Raw genomic sequence first — 20,807 nt, forward strand, 5'->3', positions numbered from 1 at the left:
TTCTAACTTCCCCCTTCCCAGCTGCCTACCCACTGACATTGCGGTCACATGGTTTCAGCACACAGGCCCCCTGAGGCTGCCGCCCCAGCAGGTGACTCCTGGGTGCCTCTGTGAGCTGCCACTGGGTGCACTCGTATCCAACTAAGGGTGCAAGGCCCCGACAGCAGAAACCTGCACATGCCTGTCCTTGGCTGCTGACCTTCAGTCACTGCAGTCGCACTGATCCAGCGTGCAAGCCCCTGAGCCTGCTTCCCCGGCAGGCGGCTTCTGGGTGCCTCTCTGAGCTGCTGCAAGGCACAACCCTGGCTGCTGGCATCCAGTCCCTGCGGTAGGGAGTTTCCTCAAAAAACTAAAAATGGAACTCGCATTTGACCCAGTGATCCCACTTCTAGGAATACATCCCAAGAAATTAGAAACACCAATCAGTACAGATATATGCACCCCTATGTTCATAGCAGCACAATTTACAATAGCTAAGATTTGGAAACAGCCTAAGTGCCCATCAGCAGATGAGTGGATTAAAAAACAATGGTACATCTACACAATAAAATACTATGCTGCTGTAAAAAGGAAGGAACTCCTACCATTTGCAACAGCATGAATGAAGCTGGAGAGCATTATGCTAAGCAAAATAAGCCAGAGAAAGATAAATATCACATGATCTCACTCATTTGTGGATTATAATGAACAACATAAACTGATGAACAAAAACAGATCCAGAGACAGAGAAGCATTGATCAGATGCTCAAATCTCAGAGGGAAGGTAGGGGGAAGTGGGGGTAAGTGGGTAAGATCAACTGAAGGACTTGTATGCATACATATAAGCATAACCAATGGACATAGACACCAGGGTGGTGAGGGCATGAGTGGCGGTCGGTAGAGGCAATGGGGGGGGGGGGATAAGGACACATATGTAATACCTTAATAAAAAAGTTAAAAAATAATAATAAAAGCATTTTTCTAGAAATTAACAAGCTGATCTTAAAATCTATATAAAAATACAAAGGACCCAGAACAGTAAGATAGTTTGAAGAGGAGGACAAAGTTAGATGACTTACATTTATGGTTTTAAAACTTACTATAAAAACTATATTAAAAAAGAGAGTATAGTACTGGCATACAGATCAATGGAATGTAATTGTAAGTTCAGAAAATTACCTTTTACATTTTGTGTCAATTAACATTGAGTATGGGTGATGAGTACCTGGTAGTTCATTTTACTTTCCTCACTATTCTTGCATATGTTTGAGATTTCTCATAATAAAAAATTTTAAGTGAAAAGAAAAAAAAAGAGAGAAATAATTAAAATATAATCCACTCTCTTTGCTGACCACGGAAAAAGCCTTGTCTCTTAAAAATCAAATCTGGCCCTAGCTGGTTTGGCTTAGTGGAGCGTTGGCCTGCAGACCAAAAGATGCTGGGATTGATTCCAATCAAGGGCACCTACCTTGGTTGCAGGCTCCTCCCTGGCTTTGGTCTTGGTCAGGCTTGTGCAGAAACCAATAGATGTGTTTCTCTCACATCAGTATTTCTCTCTGTTTTTCCCTCTCTCTTTCAGTCTCTCTAAAAATCAATGGAAAAATATAATCAGCTGAGGAATAAAAAAGTACCAAATCTGGCCCTGGCTTTTGGCTCAGTTGGTTGGAGCATCATCCATTATGCCAAAATATTGAGGGTTCGATTTTAGGTCAAGACACCATTCTAGGTTTTGGGGTTTGATCTCTGGTTGGGGCATATCTGGGAGGTATCTGATTAATGTTTCTCTCTCTCTAAAAAAATCAAATCTAAACAGGGTCATAATGAATCATAGATGAGTGAATTCTCAAAAACAATCTGAGTAAGTTTCAATAGATGGTGAATAGATGGGAGAGCATTAAGAGAAGTGGCTGCATTAGAATATCTATCTATATGAGAATCTTACAAAGTAGGATGTGTGGTCACAGCAATCCTTTGTTCCCGGTCAATGTTAAGATCTATAGTTGATTGATCACCCCCCCTTCATTTTCTTTTTTATTATTTGGGGACTGTTTTTTATTTACACAATAGGTTGCTGTAATATAATGCATTGGTTACTTCTCTGGAAAGCCATTTAGAATCTTTACTGCAGAACATACAATTCTTTTGCTAAAGTGTCTTTGCCAAGAGAAGCATTCTTCTGCGCTTTGTAGTTTGCATTGATTACTGAGCTGTATCCCAGTGCATCACTGGGTGTTGACTGTAATCTAAAGCCGTACACAGTTTGGTCCTAATTAAGGAATTTTGATACTGGTGGTCAATATTATAATGACCAAGACAGATCTGGTAACTTGAAAAAAAATGTAACAAATTTTGGAACCTGAAATGTCAGGAGCAAATTATTCTTTTTTGATGACACATACTCTGGAAATCTATTTTAGAGGTGGTTTCGGTGAATAGTACTGAACTTGAAAAGAAAACAAACAGGAAGTTGATAAGTAGACAGTAGTGCCAAAAATAAGGTTTATGTTCCTTAATCTAATCTGACATGCCTTCAGAATATTGCATTTCTTTGATGACCATCTTTCCAAACAGTTTCTACCCAATACTTAACCCCACTACATAGTGACAGAGTTAATGGTTTTCTCATGAGGCAGATATGAATAGGAACAGCATTCAAAGACAACTGGTCTCACTTCCAGGTCCATCTTTGGGCCAAGATATGTAGTCGCCAACAGTGAGTTGGCGACTGTATTTTTTGAGTCCTGGCGCAAAGTAAGATCCATCTGTTTTGCCCAGCCGTTTGCCTGAGTGCCACAAAATGGTCCTGTTATTAGTCTTATTTGTGGTCCTATTTGAGGTTAGAGGATAATGTAAATAAACTTCAGTTCTCCTTGTGATGAAGGTAGCATGGGAGTTAAAAGTATTGGTGTTGGTAGTGGTAAGTGATGTTGTGTCTCTATTTTCTCAATTGCTCTGTTTTCTTTGGATTGGGAAACAGACATTTAAGAATGAGTTGTCATCTGGAAGGAGAGTTGTGACCAAGTTTCCCTCAACAGGATACAAGATGTTATTTTTGAGCTTCATTACCCTCACCAAGGGGAAAAAAAGAGGGGAAAAATAAAGAAGAAAGTGAAAGTAAGGGAAAAAGGCAGAAACAGAGAAGTAAAGAAAAAGGTCAGAGAAGGAATGCTGTGAGGAGAGATAGAGAATGTAACTGACTATTCATAGAAAGGGCTTTATTATTTTGAACCAATAGTTAAGTTCACTCCACATCTGGTGAATTAAGAAAAGGAAATCCGACTGATTAAGTTGAACTGCTAGTTGTCAGTTAAATCATTTATATATAAATATACAATATAGTTTCCATCACTTTTTCTTGTCTGAACTAGATAGTGAATTAGTCTCACTAACCATATTTGAGTGGTGAGTAGAATAATACCAATTGGTAATTCAGATTTAAGTAGAGGTGGGCAGTTTTTACATTTCCGAATCAGTTATTGGGCATTATTGTTATCACATACAATTTCTAAGCCTGAGTTATTTTTGTCAGTTTCTTTTATGAATGTTTTGTTGCCTTATAAGGAAATATACGCACTCCCCTCCTCTCATTCAGTTGTCCCTGGTGACGCCTTCATAATTTCTGTCTTTACACTGGTACATTTTTAGTCTAATTCAGGCATATGAGAAACAGGGGAAAAGTTTAGTTAATGTCAGTGATTTTTTTTTTTTTGATCCATTCATGGATAGATTTAGTGAATCTAAACCAATTTGCATTTAAAATCTATATACATCAAATAGACACAATACTCAAAATATTCCTCCATATGCTTCAAGGGAAAAAGAAAACAGAATTTACAAGTGAGAACTAGATGTATTTTCTAATAATAGATGCAGTTTCAGGGGGGATTTATGATCATGCTCTTATATGTAGAAATATTAATATATTACCTTGCACTAATATGAAGGTGAACATAAACACACCACTTTAGTTTTACAAGTATATAAAAAAATGTACTGCCATGCTGTAAAGTAAAAGGAAGATAATTGTATTGTCTCCATGTTACATTTAAAAACTATATTTTTCTAAATCATGTCATGTCAGTTATTTGAAGCTAAAAATAGGGATGACTTAATCCCGTCTGTTTTTTATTTTTTAACTATTATCTTTTTTATAGAGGGTATTGTATGAAGAAAGGATTGAAAAAATAGTATGACATTTAAAGCCCAAATATTTATGACATACTTGGGGATTTTAATGCTTGGACTCTTAATTTGAAGATTAGAAGTACATATTAAAAATGTGATTGCAGTTATTTAAGCAAGGAGGTTTGTTTCAAATCCTGATGGTCTTCCCGTGCTGCTTCAAACAGCACTGGCTGCATGTGACAGAGTATACAATGTGTGGTATGGGGCAAGGTAAACCCACAATCCATTGCAGTGGGCATTTTGTATTGCTAAATATGTCCGTTTATCTCCACTCCACCATTTGCCCCACCACCTATTCACTTATTTGAAAGTAGTGTGTCTAACATTTTTTTCCAATTCTGTTTAAAGTCATGATTTACCTTTAACATGTGAGCATAGATTTTCGTCTTTATTCTCTGAAATTAATATTTTATGTAATCTTTAGGCTGTGAAATTGTTTAGGAGTTTTTATTTTTAAATCAGATAGAATATTGCTAAAATTTAGAGGCACTGAGCTTCTAGTCATATCGTTATGAAGTCCTTAACATGGAGGCATATTTTGTTTTTCAGAATTGCTTTTTTCCCTCTTTAGATCCTTTTCTTTTCATTAAAAATCTACTCTGGGAAGAGGGTTATTTTTTTCTTAACAGAAAAAAAAGCCATGCTTGACTGATAATGCATTGCTTTGGATGGTGAAACATTATGAAAGTTTAATTTTTAATTAAATCTGAAATACCAATTATAACTGAAAGAGATTTTAACCTGTTTCTTTTCAGGCTGCCTGAAGTTACATTTAGAGACTGAAATCACTGCACCTTAAAAACAAAAGATTGAGCTGCACTGCATTCCTGTAAGTGAAAGCTTCCTGTATCTTCCTCTGTGTTTTGGTGACCAATTCAATAAAGGACAAAAATATTGCTAACGTAGTAACCAGACATGAGTAAAGAATTTACTGCTCCTGAAGAAATATACATTTAAATGATTTTCTTCTTTAAAAGAAAGAAAATTTGTTGGGCTCAATATTCAGTATGTCTTTTCTACCCAGCCTAAATTGCGAATCCTTTCTTTTGGCTGGTTTGAATTGCATTAGGGAGGGTGTCACCCACTGTGCATCAGCACAGTGACATTCACCCTGTCAGGAAGGATTCTTACATTTTTTTACAAATCTCAATGAGGGTAACAGATTTTTTATGGAATCAAAGTAAATTCCTTTTTTCTTTGTGATGTCATTAGAAATGTTTAGCCTTTGTGTCAATGGAAATGGAAAGTTCATGATGACATCACAAGATTCTGTTGCCTTGAGGACTTTGGGCAAAACTAAGTAAAATGCATAATTCCCTTGTGTGCGTGTGTTCCCCATTCTGCTATGAAACAGTCAAAATAGCACATCTTATGTCTTCCCGTGAGCTACAAGGCTGTCTCTCAGAGCCCCATTGTTCCATAAATGCATGTCAGAGTCTACCACAGTCTGGTATACCCTTATTTAGCTGCTGTTTTGTCAATGTACTTGGAAGAACAATTAACATTTGGGATTTCAATGTCTGAATAACAGGCAATGAATAGGACCCGAGCATATAAAAGATTCAGACGCCCAGGGTAAGAAAACAGAAGCTTATCATTCATGGGGGGAAAAAAGAAAAGCATTTTAATGCTGCACTCAAAGGTTGTGAAATACTACAAGGAAAGTCAATCTGTTTATCTTAAATTTAAAATAAAAATGTACATTTTGGTAGTGATATGCAGAGGGTTATGATGTCTTCCTAAATTTTGCAATTTAATGTATTGCAAGGTCTTTTGCTAGAAAAATCTTAAAACACTTAAATAACATTCATCTGTTTGAGTCATTCTTGGGATGCCACATGTGGGGTATTTCAGTCGATTTCAGAGTATCCCAGTGCCTGTCCAACAGAGGACACAAAAGGTGATTCACAGGATTTTTCCATTTTAACTTTTGGTTCACTGCACTCTTTCATTATTGATTATGATTCTTGTGTGTTGACGACAGACAGCCCTCAAGTTGTTAAATATCTCTGCCTATTGTTTGAATTCCTATTAGGTCCTTTTTTTTTTTTTTTTTAGAACTGATGCATAACCTCAATGTCAGGGTCTCCAGAGGAACTTTGCTGGCTTATGCATATTGCCCACTCAGCTCAATGCCTAGTGGGTATGACTGGATAAATGATGGTTATTGTTATTTTTGTCATAAGTACAACAGTTCAAACACGTAGATGGTAAGGTCTCTAAAAGCAGTGTCCATTTCTTATTCTTTTTTATAGAATAAGAAATGGACACTGCTTTTAGAGACCTTACCATCTATGTGTTTTTTATAATCCCCAGTGCTGGACATAATAGTAATAATCAAAAATTAACTGTTATTATTTGTACAATTACAAACTGTATTAAAAGTCGGAACTTTAGGATGCATTATGTCAGAAAATTATTGTGAAGAGGAGTTGAATACAGTTTTTGACAGGAAGAAAATTATAAAGAAATTTGTCCAAGACAAACCTAGTGCTTATCATCTCATATTAGGCATCTGTCTCTCAGTCCTTCTCCTCTTTTACTTTGCATTAATTTTTCCTGACCAAAATGAGATGTGCCCATTCATACCATATTATTCTTTGTAAAATGGTGTTCAGTTGTTTTCTAAGCTGTGTGTCTTGCATCCCATACACTGGAGTTGTCTCCAAAGATAAATCTCCCTGAATCAGGATGGATGATGCTCTGAACCTTTGTCTAACTGCCATGCAAGTGAGTTGTGCTTCAAGGAAATAGGGAAAATGTGCTTCAATAGAAATAGGGAAAATTGGGTCAAGAAGCCAGAGATTTGGGAAGTTGCCATTAGAAACTCCGACTTTCAGGGCGTAAAAAGGCAGAAACAGGTTCTTGGCACAACATTCTTTAGAACTCAGAACCATTTGACCCTCTTCTAAGTTTAGCCTCCTGGTGTTTGTTTGTTTGTTTTGCATAAGGGTCTCTGCCCTCCCCACCAGTTTTAATTTAGGTCCAAAAGGGGTTCCTTTATTTTTATTAAGTTAGCTTCTGGTGATGTAAATTAAGGCTCTCATAAAACTTAGCCTCTGAGGCAGAACTAAAATGATAAAACTCAGGTTTAGTGAGTAGTGCTGTTATCATATTGAATAACATTGAAGGATATCAAAGAACTTTATAAATATACTTCACATTTTTTAAGATTAAAAATTGAGGTGAAAGGATTTAAGGGCAGAGCATCATCAAACATTATAGGTAGAAAGGATATAAGAAATAAAAGTTTAATCACCTAATTTTAATATAAGTAAATAGAGGCCCAGTGTAGGGCATACAGGTTACTCATACATACTGACCACCAATGTACATCATCCTTAGCATCTAGGCCTGAGAGTAGATTGAAATTTAGACTCTGGGACTTGGATGTTTCCTTTACATTCAGGACAGAGCAGTGTTTCTTGAGGAACAAATTGCCTTTGGCTCATTTTATGAAACCAATTGAATTGTATTTCCTTCCACCATGTAATCCAAAATTCATATATAAAAGGTATTTTTTCCTGTACATTTTGATATCATACATCAGGTTGTACAACAAGTCACATAGAGGCAAATTTATTTGATTGACTTAATATTCTTTATGATGATTTACAAAGTGGGCAGAAGGCCGTTAGAAACCAGTAGTTTAATTTGGCTGGTAGGCATGGTGAAACCAGTAATCAGAACAGAGTCATTGTGACATGGAACTCAGACTCCACAATTGTGTGCATCACATATGGTATCAAAATGTCACTGTTGCCAGGGGTCATTTCCATCAGAGAAAAGTTTTTTAGGGCCTGAAAAAAATGAAATAAACTTTAATAATTTAAAATGAAATACTTGCTCTGGTAATTTATTTCAGGTTTCCTTTATTAGATTCTGTCATTTAGCAATATAAAGAGACCAGATTAGGAATGTTTCTATTATTTTACCCAAAGCTAAGCCCTAGATATGTTTTAGTTTTTTCCTCAAATTTATTTTATCTCCTCCAGACCTTTTCACACCCCAAACCATGAACAAGCTCAAGTCACTGTGTCCAAAAAATTACTGGCCTACATCTTTGTGTCCTAAACAAGGAGTCACAATGTTCTGCCTTAAACATTTCCAAGGAAGCTTTGGTACATAGAGACGAAGGGAGAATTAGAGCCTGAGGAGGCCAGAGCAGGGCCTTGGAAGTAGGTACTCAACAAGATTCTCTCCCCAGACCTCCCCTCTCTTTTCTCTATAATAATGAATTAAAATTTACTATGTACCTCTTAAGAACAAACATTTCTCCAGGATACATAGATACATAGCACCTGTTTCCTATCATCAAGAAGTTTATAATCCATTTGAGCAATAGATAAATATTTTTATAGACAAAGTGTTATATGGGTAGAGTAAAGGAAGTAAATAGTTATTATTTCTTCTGGACCATCAAGAAGTAATATGATATTAACAAGCAGCTCAAGCAGAGGGAGTAATAAAAATGAAAGTTGAGAGAACAGTGAGTAGTAATGGTATGATTTGATTATAGGATGCTGGTTGAGACAAGTGTTTTCCAGAGTGTGGGTTGCAACCCATTCGTAGGTCATGAAATCACGTTTAAAGATCAGAGTCAAAATGCTTTTAATAAAACAGAATCAAAGGAAAATAATTTATAAAAACTGTGTTACATATTTTCAAGACAGTGACTACAAAATAAATATAGTATTTCTTACTGAGAAATGCCACCAAAAAATAAAAGCAAATCTAAAGATGATAGGTATTTTATATACTCAACTCATGTAATCCTCACTGAGGGATAATATTATTTTTCACCTTTTTTACATATGAGGAGATGGAGGGATTAAGCAATTTGTCTAGGACATCCAAAGGGTAAATGGTAGAGATAGCATGGGAATATGTCTGTTAAACTCCACATTCATACTCTTCCCATGATTTGACACTGCTTTTCAGAATTGCATGACTTTAATTATTTCACTACTGGTAGCTCACACATTTGTATCTCTAGTCCTGATGTCACTCCCAAACTCCTCCTGTATCTATAATATCCTTATTTAAATCTTCAACTAAATATATCAGTCCCTCAGAGGCAATAGATCAACAAAGAATTTATCCTCCTAGTTAAAAATCATCTTCCTTTTGATTATCCTAATTTTCTTCACCCCAGTTCTCCAGGTCTCTTGGATCAAAATATACTATTTTCTTTTGTTTCTCCCATCTCCCACACCCCCTCAGGTGTCCAGTGAATGTCTGAGTCTTATTAATTTTTATTCTTTGGTACCTCTGTCCTAGAAGGGCTGAAGGGAGACCAGCTTATCCTAAACACTGTTGCCCCATTAGGTTTCTTGAAGCAGGAGCCCCAAGATCATACCATCTTTGTTCAGACAAAACTTTAATAATTCTATGTTAATTAATAAAAATTTCCTAATACCTGTGATATTGTAAAACCTAATTAACCCCATTTATGATTTAATCTTACCATACCCTCAGGTCAGTCCCCTCACCCACCTTCATTATTATTTTTTCTACTACTTCCATTAAACTTTCCTTCCCTCACTTGGTCAGAAATAACCCACTCTCCCCTACTCACCAAGCTCAGCACCTGTAGTAGCTCTGCCAACAATGTGATTTTGGACTTCCAGCCTTCAAACCTGGGGAGAGAATAAGTTACTGTTGTTTTAAGTCAATACGTTTGTAAGTAATTTGTTATAGCAGCCCAAGGAACTAATACAGAACTTCCTTACACTGGTTTTTGAGATATGAATTACTATATATATATATATATATATATATATATATATATATTTACTTTTTTTATCCTCACGTGAGGGTATGTGTATGTGTGTGTGTGTGTGTGTGTGTGTGTGTGTGTTTTAATTGATTTTAGAAAGAGAGGAAGAAGGGAGAAAGAAAGAGAAATATCAATGTGAGAAACATCAATCAGTTGCCTCCCATATGCGCCTCAGCTGGGGATTGAACCCACAACCCACAACCTAGGTATGTGCCCTGAATGAGAATTGAACCTCGACCTTTCCATGTACTGGATGATGCTCCAACCAACTGAGCCACCCGACCAGGGCTACTTTCTATATTTTTAAACAATATTTATGTTCACACCTTATCCTTTTACTTGAAAATAAATTCTTTACTGATAGAGTCCATATCTAATTAACATTTCTAAACCCTAATGAAATACCACAATAGATCATTAATTCATTATTCAATCATGTATATTCAAACTAGTATAGAAATGACTCTTGACTCTCATAGAAGTTACTATCTCCTAAGGGAATTAAACATTAAATACATAAACAAATAATTACACATTATAAATTGTAGTCCACAAGAAGAGACAATAGGTATGAAAGACAACAGTGGGTGGGGGAAATCTATTATACTGTCCATTGGGTGCTTAGGAAATAATTTTCAGAGAAAGTCTTATTTAAGTTGAGAGTTGCAGGATAGGAAGATCAGGCAGGTGAAAAATTTGGGGTGGAGATGGCAACATGTGAGGGAGAGAGCTCCAGGCAGAAGCAGCATAGACAAAGCCCTGAGGCATGGACAAACTGTGCATTCAGGGAGATAAAACAATTCAAGAGTGGCTAGAGTAAAGTGAGCAAAGGAGAAGAGTAACTGAAGGTGAGGTCAGAGAAGTAGCCAGGATATGATTTAGATTGAACACATTTGAAAAGCACTTAGTAGACCTGGTGGGGGGCGTGGGTGGGGGTTTGGGAGAGATGCACATATGTTTAAGGAGAGCTCAAGAATGAAAAAAGATAGAAATAATTCAAATCTAAATAGTATACACAAGCTCATAGCATCCACACATTTATTCTGAATTCTCACTGAGGGTTTACTTCTGATTTTGAAGAGGGCTTGAACTTCTGAAACTGAGGTCTAATAATGCACAACATATTTCCCACCTGCATAACCAGAGTAGATCTCTGACAACCTCTAAGATAAGGTCAAGTTAATTTTATTTCCTTTCTAGTTAATAATTATTAAAATTCTGTTGTTGGTTAATGGATCTTTTATTTTTGTTTATTTTTAAATGTTCACTATGTAAGATAGGAATGAATACCAAAAATGTGTTTTACTCCTAGTGCGTATTTTTAACTGTTAAACCTTAATCTTATTTTTAATTTTGGTTCATTTTATCATATGCAGTGACCAAGGGCCTAGAGGCACAAAAAGCCTTGCAAATGAATCATAATTATCCTCATTATTACTACCTACAATATTACTGAATTTCTGGATTAAAAACAATCCATACCCTTTTCAAGTGTGATGCATTAATACCCTGGAATACCACAAAGTCAGAATAGAGATATTAGTTTGTTTGCAAAGTGATGGAAATTATGTCCTTTTGCCATTAAAGAAAAAATAGAGTAAATATAATGTGAAAATTAAACCATAGAGAAATAGGTTAAGCTCTAAACATATGAGGGATTATCTGTTGTACTTCAGGCAAAAGATACTTGGATCATAAAATACTATAGTTACAGAGAACCTTAGGAATTATTTATTCCAGCCTCCTCATCTTGAAGATGAACAAAATTCAGGCCTAGAATTCTTATCCATTTAAATCTGAGAGCTGGAACTGTAACTCCAGTTCTTAGGAACTAGATTTTCACAGCTAAACCTAACTTTCGATTAGGACCTCCACCATAACCCTTTCAAGGCCTTGGGTGGAAAAAGGGATATTGACTATAGGAGATGAGTCTACAGACGAGCTCTAGTTAATAAAAATCTGAACAATATATATTGCTCACAATCTATTTACTTCATGTACCAGATGCCTCATAAAAGTTGTTTTAATCCTTGCTACCACACTCAGCAACCACTCAACACAGTAGGAATTATTTCCTTTTTGTAATAAGAATACCAGCTTGCCCTAACCAGTTTGACTCAGTGGATAGAGCGTTGGCCTTCGGACTGAAGGGTCCCGGGTTCGATTCCGGTCAAGGGCATGTACCTTGGTTGCAGGCACAATCCCCAGTAGGGGGTGTGCAGGAGGCAGCTCATCGATGTTTCTCTCTCATCTATGTTTCTAACTCTCTATCCCTCTCCCTTCCTCTCTGTAAAAAATCAATAAAATATATTTTAAAAAATAATACCAGCTTGATATTTAACATTACTTAACATTCAAGATTGCAAAGCTAGTGAGTTTGTATTAATGACACACCTAGCTGATTCAAACTGTACTGTCTCCTGCTTAGTGTTTTTATCTATGGCCTTTTGTTATCACCTTAGCATATATGATTACAGAGGTTCTCTAATAGTGCAAATGCCTGAAAAACTTTGAAAAAAGTAGTTTTAGGAAGGTAAGGAAGAAAGTTTCAGTTAAGAGAGGTGCCCTCTCTGCATAAAGCTCTTTTAATTTAATTCTCACAACATTGCCTCCAGACAGATGTTATAATCCTTAGTTTACAATTTAGGAAACTGAGGCTTCAATGAGATTTAATTGCTCTACACATTTTAGTAAAAGCCAAGTGTCCTTCTCATATACTACCCACCTCCCTGTCTGCTCTTCTCCTGGATGCTAGCTAGCCTTTCATTGTCTGCAACCTTATCTGGCAAAGTATAATACATGCTCTCATAGACATCCCATGAAGTAAGAGAGTGTGTTGAGAGGGTGCTTTTATAATTAAGTCATATCATCTGGTCCTGAAATAAATACCATACCGCCTATATCAGTGGTTCTCAACCTTTCTAATGCCGTGACCCTTTAATACAGTTCCTCATGTTGTGGTGACCCCCAACCATAAAATTATTTTCGTTGCTACTTCATAACTGTAATTTTGCTACTGTCAATGAATCATAATGTAAATATCTGTGTTTTCCGATGGTCTTAGGCTCTATAACAGTAGCAAAATTACAGTTATGAAGTAGCAACGAAAATAATGTTATGGTTGGGGGTCACCACAACATGAGGAACTGTATTAAAGGGTCGCGGGATTAGAAAGGTTGAGAACCACTGGCCTATATGTTTCAGTCTTTGAAAATTGAGGAGGTGGGAAGATTAGTCAAATTTCTGACATTATTCTTTCATTTCTACATCATCTAGACTCACTGTGTTTCTGTGCTCAAGATCCTAATCAGATCAGATAGTGGTTCCACTAACCTAGATCAGTTTCACACCTTTGAAAGTGAAAGAAATAAAGTCATTGTTTTATTAGAACAATAAGAATTAATGAGATTTACATTTTCCTTCTGAGGTCTAACTTATTGGAAGCCTTATAAGCCTGAGCAGTGATTCAGGTCAATGAAAGTGTTCATCATTACTGCTATTAAATATGCCAAACTGAAAATCCAAACACACTTAAGAATTATTAGTATTGTTCTCTAATTAACACTGAGGACTACATTAGAAGTGTAGTACTTGGTAAAAACGGGGGTAGCAGGGAAAATATTTGAAAGGTTTGAAACATTGTTGATTGCAGGCTCCACTGCAAACATGATCCTGGGTTTTCTTCCATGTGTTCGTGTGAACAGCTGCATGTATACACCTCCATTTCTGAGGCAGTTATTTTCTGTTATTGATACACTAGAACAGTTATTTTAAAATCAAATCTCACTGTAGAATAGCACTTGTATACATAACAAGTTTATGGTAATTAAGGCAATGCTGCATGTTATGGTTCTGGAGTTTTCCCACCTCTACTTCTTTTTTTAAAATTTCTACTTCTTGAATTTCAATTCAGGTCTTTCTGTTTGAAAGTCCTTAGCAGTCCATTCAAGTGTTCTAAAATAATTCAGTGAAAAACATCCTTCCTGCTTCACAGAAGGGATTTATTCTTTGGCTCAGCCTTGCTCTTTGCAATACATATGTTGCTGGTAGCCCTATTATATACATATACATAATGCAGAAAGTGCATTAATATAGCCTTTGAATTTCTGGGTCCTCAGGATAAAAAATGTTTTCAAAAATCTTATATTTTATGAAAAATCCAATTCTGGTTTAATGTTTTGTTCTCAATGTTTTGCATGAATAAAAAGCTTTTATAAGCGAATAGAAGTTTATCTAATCTCTTCAAGACTGATGAGAAACAATCAGGAGACTTGTGATTCTGGAACAGTGAATTTCCAGGGAATTAAGCACACATTTCTCAAGAACTATAGAGTGTCATACCACAGGTTGCAGCACATGGGCTATAAATGCACCCTTCATGTATGGCAATTTGAAAGCACCATTCTTTGAGTCAACTGGAAAAGGGAGGAGTCCATGATGAATTGCCATTCTTTCAGGAGGTATGAGATATTAAATACTGTTTTATCTACCATATTAGTTAATTTCTTGAGGGGAAGAACCATGAGTAATTTACTAATTTTCTCAGCCAGTGAAACTAGTACCAGATGGGTGTTCAAAAGTTTTTTTAGTATTCTGTGTAAAAATTCAGTAAAATTTTAATAATTTCATTTAAAGGATACTAGATCCATTAGTTTGACTATATGTATACCATACCATGTGATATGGACAGATATTATTGAAATTTATACAGCCATTAGAAAAAGAATGAATTATACCTATCAACCTAGAAGGATGACCACAATTTGTTAAATGAAAAGAGCAAATTTTCAGGGTAATGAGTATTTATGAATAAATATGTTGTATATGTTGGTATGAACAAGGTGAAAAAAGATAAACACATACCATGCTCTTCACAATGATTATCTCATGGGGTTAAGAACAGAAAAAGACTCGGAAGAATATTATTTTTTCTTTAAATATTTTGTTATTTCACTTATAGTAATATCTATTATGAAAGTAAGTTTGAACATGAATATACAAAATTATTTTTTAAATTATTACCTTTTATTTTTTGGAAAAGCAGCCTGAGAAAAATAATCACCATTCAGAAGTTTTAATTTCATTGTTTCAACTTCCATAGTAAAGTACATACTCTACATAGATTGATTCATTTAATCAACGGATATTTTCTGAGCTCTATGATGGTACTAGTTATTGTTAACAAGTATGATATTATGTGGGTGGGTGTGTATGTGTGTATGCGCGTGTGCGCAAAACTAGACTCTTTCATGATGCAAGTTCATATATGGAATCACATACAAAGAACTAATAGTTGAGCAAACAAAAGTTTTCATCCTTTACTATAACTTCTCTGAGTAGACAACCTAATGAATGCACAAAAGAAAACTTCCTAATAATTTTTTTTTTATTTTGTCATCTCTCTTATCCACATATATCTCCCCATTATAGCTTCTAGCAGTGTTTCTCTTACCTTTCCTCACTCTTCTCTTCAAGAACTCCTCCTAACTCTCCTTGGTCCAGGTCAATTAATTTTTCTATTCACTTTCAAACTCCTTGCTGGGTCTGTTGCATTCTCTTTCTGTTATAAATATCAGACTTACTGGCTGCTATTTCTCTCATTCACTGAGGGGTTGTGGTGATGGTGGGAGAAACTTTACAAGATAGGTTTCAGGAATATATTCCCAACAGAAAATGCATAGGAGTTTAAGTAATGGAAGAGGCAGACCCAGAATTCTTAGGTTAAAAATATAAAAGGTCCCCTTTGGAATGTATTTAAATAGAATTGATCCAATGACATGGGCAGAACATTTGAATTGGAATCAGGCAAGAGAAGACTGTACAGTGTGAGGCACTGTATTTCCCAGAGCTATTACATTCTAGATCCCATCCTGAGTAGTCCAGACAATGAACCCTCCTTTACGGATGAAGAACAGAGAGGCACCTGGAGCTAAATTTAAAAAAAAACAGGAAAGCCCTGGCCAGGGGACTCAGTTTGTGGGAGCATCCTCCCATACATCAAAAGATGGCAGGTTCAATTCCTGGTCAGGACACATATAGGAGGCAATCAATTGGTCTCCCTCTCTCCCTTCCTCCCTCCCTCCTTTTCCTCCCTCCCTTTCTCTCTCATCATTGAAAACATATCCTTGTGTGAGTATTAAAAAATAATAAAGACAGGAAAGTTGTAGTATGATAAGCTTAACTAGTGATAAACAGATATATTTGACTCCATGTTATAGGCAGTTTTGATAGAGGCTTTAAGAAAAAGGAAGGAGAGAGAGGGCAGGATTGAAGGAGCGAGAAGAGAGAGAATCACTCCTCCTAGATAGAAAAGGGGAAACAGTGGAAGAGTGCAAGAAGGTGGTTGGTTAGGGGAATAGAAAGCATGAAGAAAAAATAACATGTTATTTTGACATCCTAGTTCTTTCTTTACAACTGAACTGCATAAGTCTTTCCTGCTCCCTCATGAGTCCTACCCTGGGTGGGCTTGGTCTGTTTGGCACTTCCAGCCAGCCAGCTGTCCTCTCCTTCCATTCAGAGAGTGCTGACTCACAGTGAACCACTTACAGTTGTTGGAAACACTTTAAGTATGCTCACAATTATGTTTGTTGCTCTTAACTCCAGGGGGCTAAAGAAGTCAATAAGCAGCTGATCATGGCAAGCTTGCTCAAAGATGTAGGTCCCCTTCTCTGCCCTATGCTTTCAGTTTAAGAGATTTATGCATAGAAAGAATGTGAATTATTGTTTGTCATATGACTACTATCCATAGTCTGGTAAGAACTATAAACTCTAGCTAAAAAATGTCAAACAATAGTGGTGTGGTTAGAAAAACAAATAATGTTTATTAAGATATTTTAATGAGATAAAAATGCTTCTATAATGTCAACAGAAAAAAAAACCAAGATATTAAATTTATATAAAATATTAAGCATTTATTCTGGGTGGTCGGTGCTCATTTCTCTTTCATTCTTTTCATTTTCCAAAAGAAAGAGAAAAGGAAATGTGCTATTAGGATATCCCTTTTTAAAATGTGTTTGGTTGGTTGGTTTTGATCATTGAATTAATTTAATGGTGGTATCTCTTAAAATGAAATATTTCACCTAAAGTTTGAATGATATATTTATCTTTTAAAAATTTTCCATTGCAGTTGACATTCAATAATGTATGTTTCAAGTATACAACATAGTGATTAGACATTATATAACTTACAAAGTGATTCCCTCGATAAATCTAGTACCCCAATGCCATACATAGTTACTACAATATTATTGACTGTATTCCCTATGCCATACTTTTCATCCCTATGACTATCTTGTAACTGCCAATTTGTACTTGTTATCCTCCCAACACCCCTTCCATTAGTTTGTTATCTATTAATTTGTTTCTGTTTTGTTTATTTTTATCAAACCACATATAAGTGAAATCATATAGTATATGTCTTTCTCTACCTGATTTATTTCATTTAGCATAATACCCTCTAAGTTCATCCATGTTGTCACAAATTGTAAGATTTCATACTTTTTTGTGGCTGAGTAATATCCCATTGTATATATGTACCACATTTTAGTCATTATTTCTTCATTTATCTATCGATGGACACAGGTTAGTTATTGTAAATATTGTTGTAATATATCTAGGAATGCGTATGTCTTTTTAAATTAGTGTTTTGGGTTTCTTTGGATAAATATGCAAAAGTGGAAAGGCTGGGTCCTTTTTTGTCTCTTGTTATAATGTTTGTTTAAAATTCTATTTTGTCGGATATCAGTATTACTATCCTAGCTTTTTTTAAAAATTTTATTTACATGATATATCTTTTTTATCCTTTTACTATCTTTTGATCTAAAGTGAGTCTCTTAAAGGCAGCATATGTATGAGTCATTTAGTCACTTTCTTCAGTCTTTTGAGTTGAACATTTAATCCATTTACACTTAAACTAATTATTTTCTAAGAAAATATGTTTTTATTTATTTCAGAGAGAGGAAGGGAGAAGGGGAGAGAGATAAAAACATCAATGATAAGAGAAAATTATCAATTGATCACACCCTGCAAACCCACTACTAGGGATCAAGCCCACAGCCCAGGCATATGTTTTGACCCAAAATTGAACCATGACCTCCTGGTTCATGGGTTAATGCTCAACCACTAGGCTAAAGCCACACCTGCCAGGCTAAAGTAATTATTGATAACTCTGTAGTTATTGCCATTTTATTATCTACTAGAAGCCCAGTGCATGAAATTCGTGCACTTGTGGTGGTGGGGTGTCCCTCAGCCCAGCCTGTGCCCTCTCACAGTCCGGGAGCCCTGCAATTGATCACCCCTGCAGAGGGAGGCCCCGCCCATCCACTGCAGTGCCACCTCTGGGTATCCTGGGCCTCCCTCTTTGGGGCAGTAAATTGCGGGGCTCCGCCATCAGTTGCCCCAAAGAAGTAGGCCCTGCCTACCTGGCCAGGGCTCCATGATGGATCGCCCCCGCAGAGGGAGTCCCCGCCCATCTGCCACAGCCCGCTGTTTGGTGCCTGGCCCTCCCTCTTTGGGGCGATCGTGGAGCCCCCCGATTGATAGATTGCCCCGATGACCAGTGGCCTTCGCCTCCCTCTGCTGGGCGATCAGGGGGCAATGGCTGGGCCCCCAACCAATCGCATTGCACCCACCTTGGCTGGCCTGGTACCAGTGGGTGTTATAGCGTGGTTATCCGGGTGGTCGTTCTGCTTTTCAGTCATTTGGTCGATTTGCATATTATGCTTTTATTATTATAGATAGTTTTGATCTTTTTCTTCTTCCTCCCTCTTCCTTTTCCTCCTCCTCCTCCTCCTCCTTCATTTTCTTCTTCAAATCCCTTTGATATTTCTTGTAATACTGGTTTGGTGGTGATGAATTCCTTTACCTTTTTCTTGTCTAAGAAGCACTTTATCTCACCTTTGATTCTAAATGATAGCCTTGCTGGGTAGAGTGACTTTGGTTGTAGATCTTTGCTTTTCATCACTTCGAATATTTTTTTCCAATTCCTTTTGGTCTGCAATGTTTCCATTGAGAAATCAGCTTACAGTCTTATAGGTGCTCCTTTGTAGGTAACTAACTTTTTTTTTTTTCTTGTTGCTTTTAAGACTCTATTTTGTCTTTAACCTTTGCCACTTTAATTATGATGTGTCTTGGTGTTGGCCTCTTTGTGTTCCTTTTGTTGTGGACTCTGTGCTTCCTGGACTTGTATTTCTATTTACTTTGCCAGGGCAGGGAAGATTTTAGTCATTTTCTTTCTTCAAACAGATTTTCAATACCTTGCTCTCTCTATTCTTCTTCTGGTACCTCTATGGTGCAAATGTTATGCTTGATGTGGTCACAGAGGTCCCTTAAACTATCCTCATTTTTAAAAGTTATTTTTCTTTTTGTTCTTTTGACTCGGTATTTTATGCTTCTTTATCTTCCACATTGCTGATTCGATCCTCTGCTTCATCTAATTTGTTGTTGATTTAATCTAATGTATTCTTCATTCCAGTTATTATATTTTTCATTTCTTACTGGTTCTTCTTTGTTGTTTATATATCTTTGTTGAAGTTCTCACTGAGTTTATTTCTCTTCTAAATTCTTTGAGCGTACTTGTAACTAGTGTTTTGAACTCTGTATTTGGTAGGTTGATTGCCTCCCTTTTGATTAGTTCTTTTTTTCAAGTTTAGTCTTAACCTTTCATTTGCAACATATTGCTTTGTCTCTTTATTTTGCCTGACTCCCTGTGTTTGTTTCTATATATTAGGTATATCTGCTCATCTCCCAGTCTTAGGACAGTGGCCTTATGAAATAGGTGTCCTGTGGGGCCCAGTGGCACAGTCTCCTCAGTCATCTGAGCCATGTGTTCCAGGTTGTATTTGCCCTCCTGTTGTATTTGTGCTGTATTTAAACAATGCAATATACAAATCATGTATCATAGAAATATACACTTGAAACCTATCTGATCTTATTAACCAATGTCACCCCAATAAATTAAAAAGTCATATATATATATATATATATATATATATATATATATATATATATACACACACACACACTAGAGGCCAGGTGCATGAAATTCATGCACGGGTAGGGTCCCTAGGCCTGGTCGGCGATCAAGGCCAATCTGTGGGGTAACGGTGGGGTGATCGAGAGGCCCCCGCTGGCACCCGCCTTGGCAGGAATGGCGCCGCCTGCTCGCCGACCCCGTACCCCGCCACCACTGCCAGTCACCTCCCTCTGCAGACTGGGGGCAATTCCTGCATTGAGCATCTGTTAACTGGTGGTCAGTGCCTGTCATAGTGACTGGTCGTTCCTCTGGTGGTTCCGCCATTTGGTTGATTTGCATATTAGGCTTTTATTATATAGGATATAGCAATGCCTTGAGTCTGATTTGTGGAGAAAAAATGGTGGCTGACAACAGTGTCAAAGGTATGTACAATTGATATTCAAAAGGTAGAAACCCAGAAGTACAATGGAGGTTACCAGGGTTTTGGAGAGGGAAGAATTGGGATTTGACTGTTTAATGGGCACAGAATTTCACTTTATGAAGATTTAAAAGTTCTGGTGATGGACGATGGTGATGGTTGTACAATAATATGGAGGTACTTAATGCAACTGAACTGTGCACCTAAATATGGTTATTAAAATGGTAAAATTTATGTTATGTATATTTACCATAATAAAAAAGGAATGTACATTTGAAAACTTTAAAGAAATTTCAGTGAAACAGGTTCAGAGGCACAATTGAACTGAGTAGTCTATTCACAGAAGCATTAGGGCTCTGTTAAATATAGTAATGTATTAGTTTAAGTAATAGGCTTTACTTTGTTATTGAGACCTGTCATACTTACGAAATTTAAGCACTGGTATTATTCTTGATTCATAAGCAGCTAAGACT

General features: G+C 36.5%; 1 non-coding gene across 1 annotated transcript in view; it reads left to right on the plus strand.

The window, feature by feature from the left end:
• The window catches only part of LOC103290701 (uncharacterized), a 608,248-nt gene that overhangs the window by 359,363 nt on the left and 228,078 nt on the right, over positions 1–20,807 (plus strand). The window contains exon 5 of the transcript XR_008555587.1: positions 4,920–4,993. This is a non-coding gene — a transcript (uncharacterized LOC103290701). The remainder of the gene's footprint in view (positions 1–4,919; positions 4,994–20,807) is intronic.

The sequence above is a fragment of the Eptesicus fuscus genome, chromosome 3 (genome assembly GCF_027574615.1).
Source record: "Eptesicus fuscus isolate TK198812 chromosome 3, DD_ASM_mEF_20220401, whole genome shotgun sequence".
NCBI lineage: Eukaryota > Metazoa > Chordata > Mammalia > Chiroptera > Vespertilionidae > Eptesicus > Eptesicus fuscus.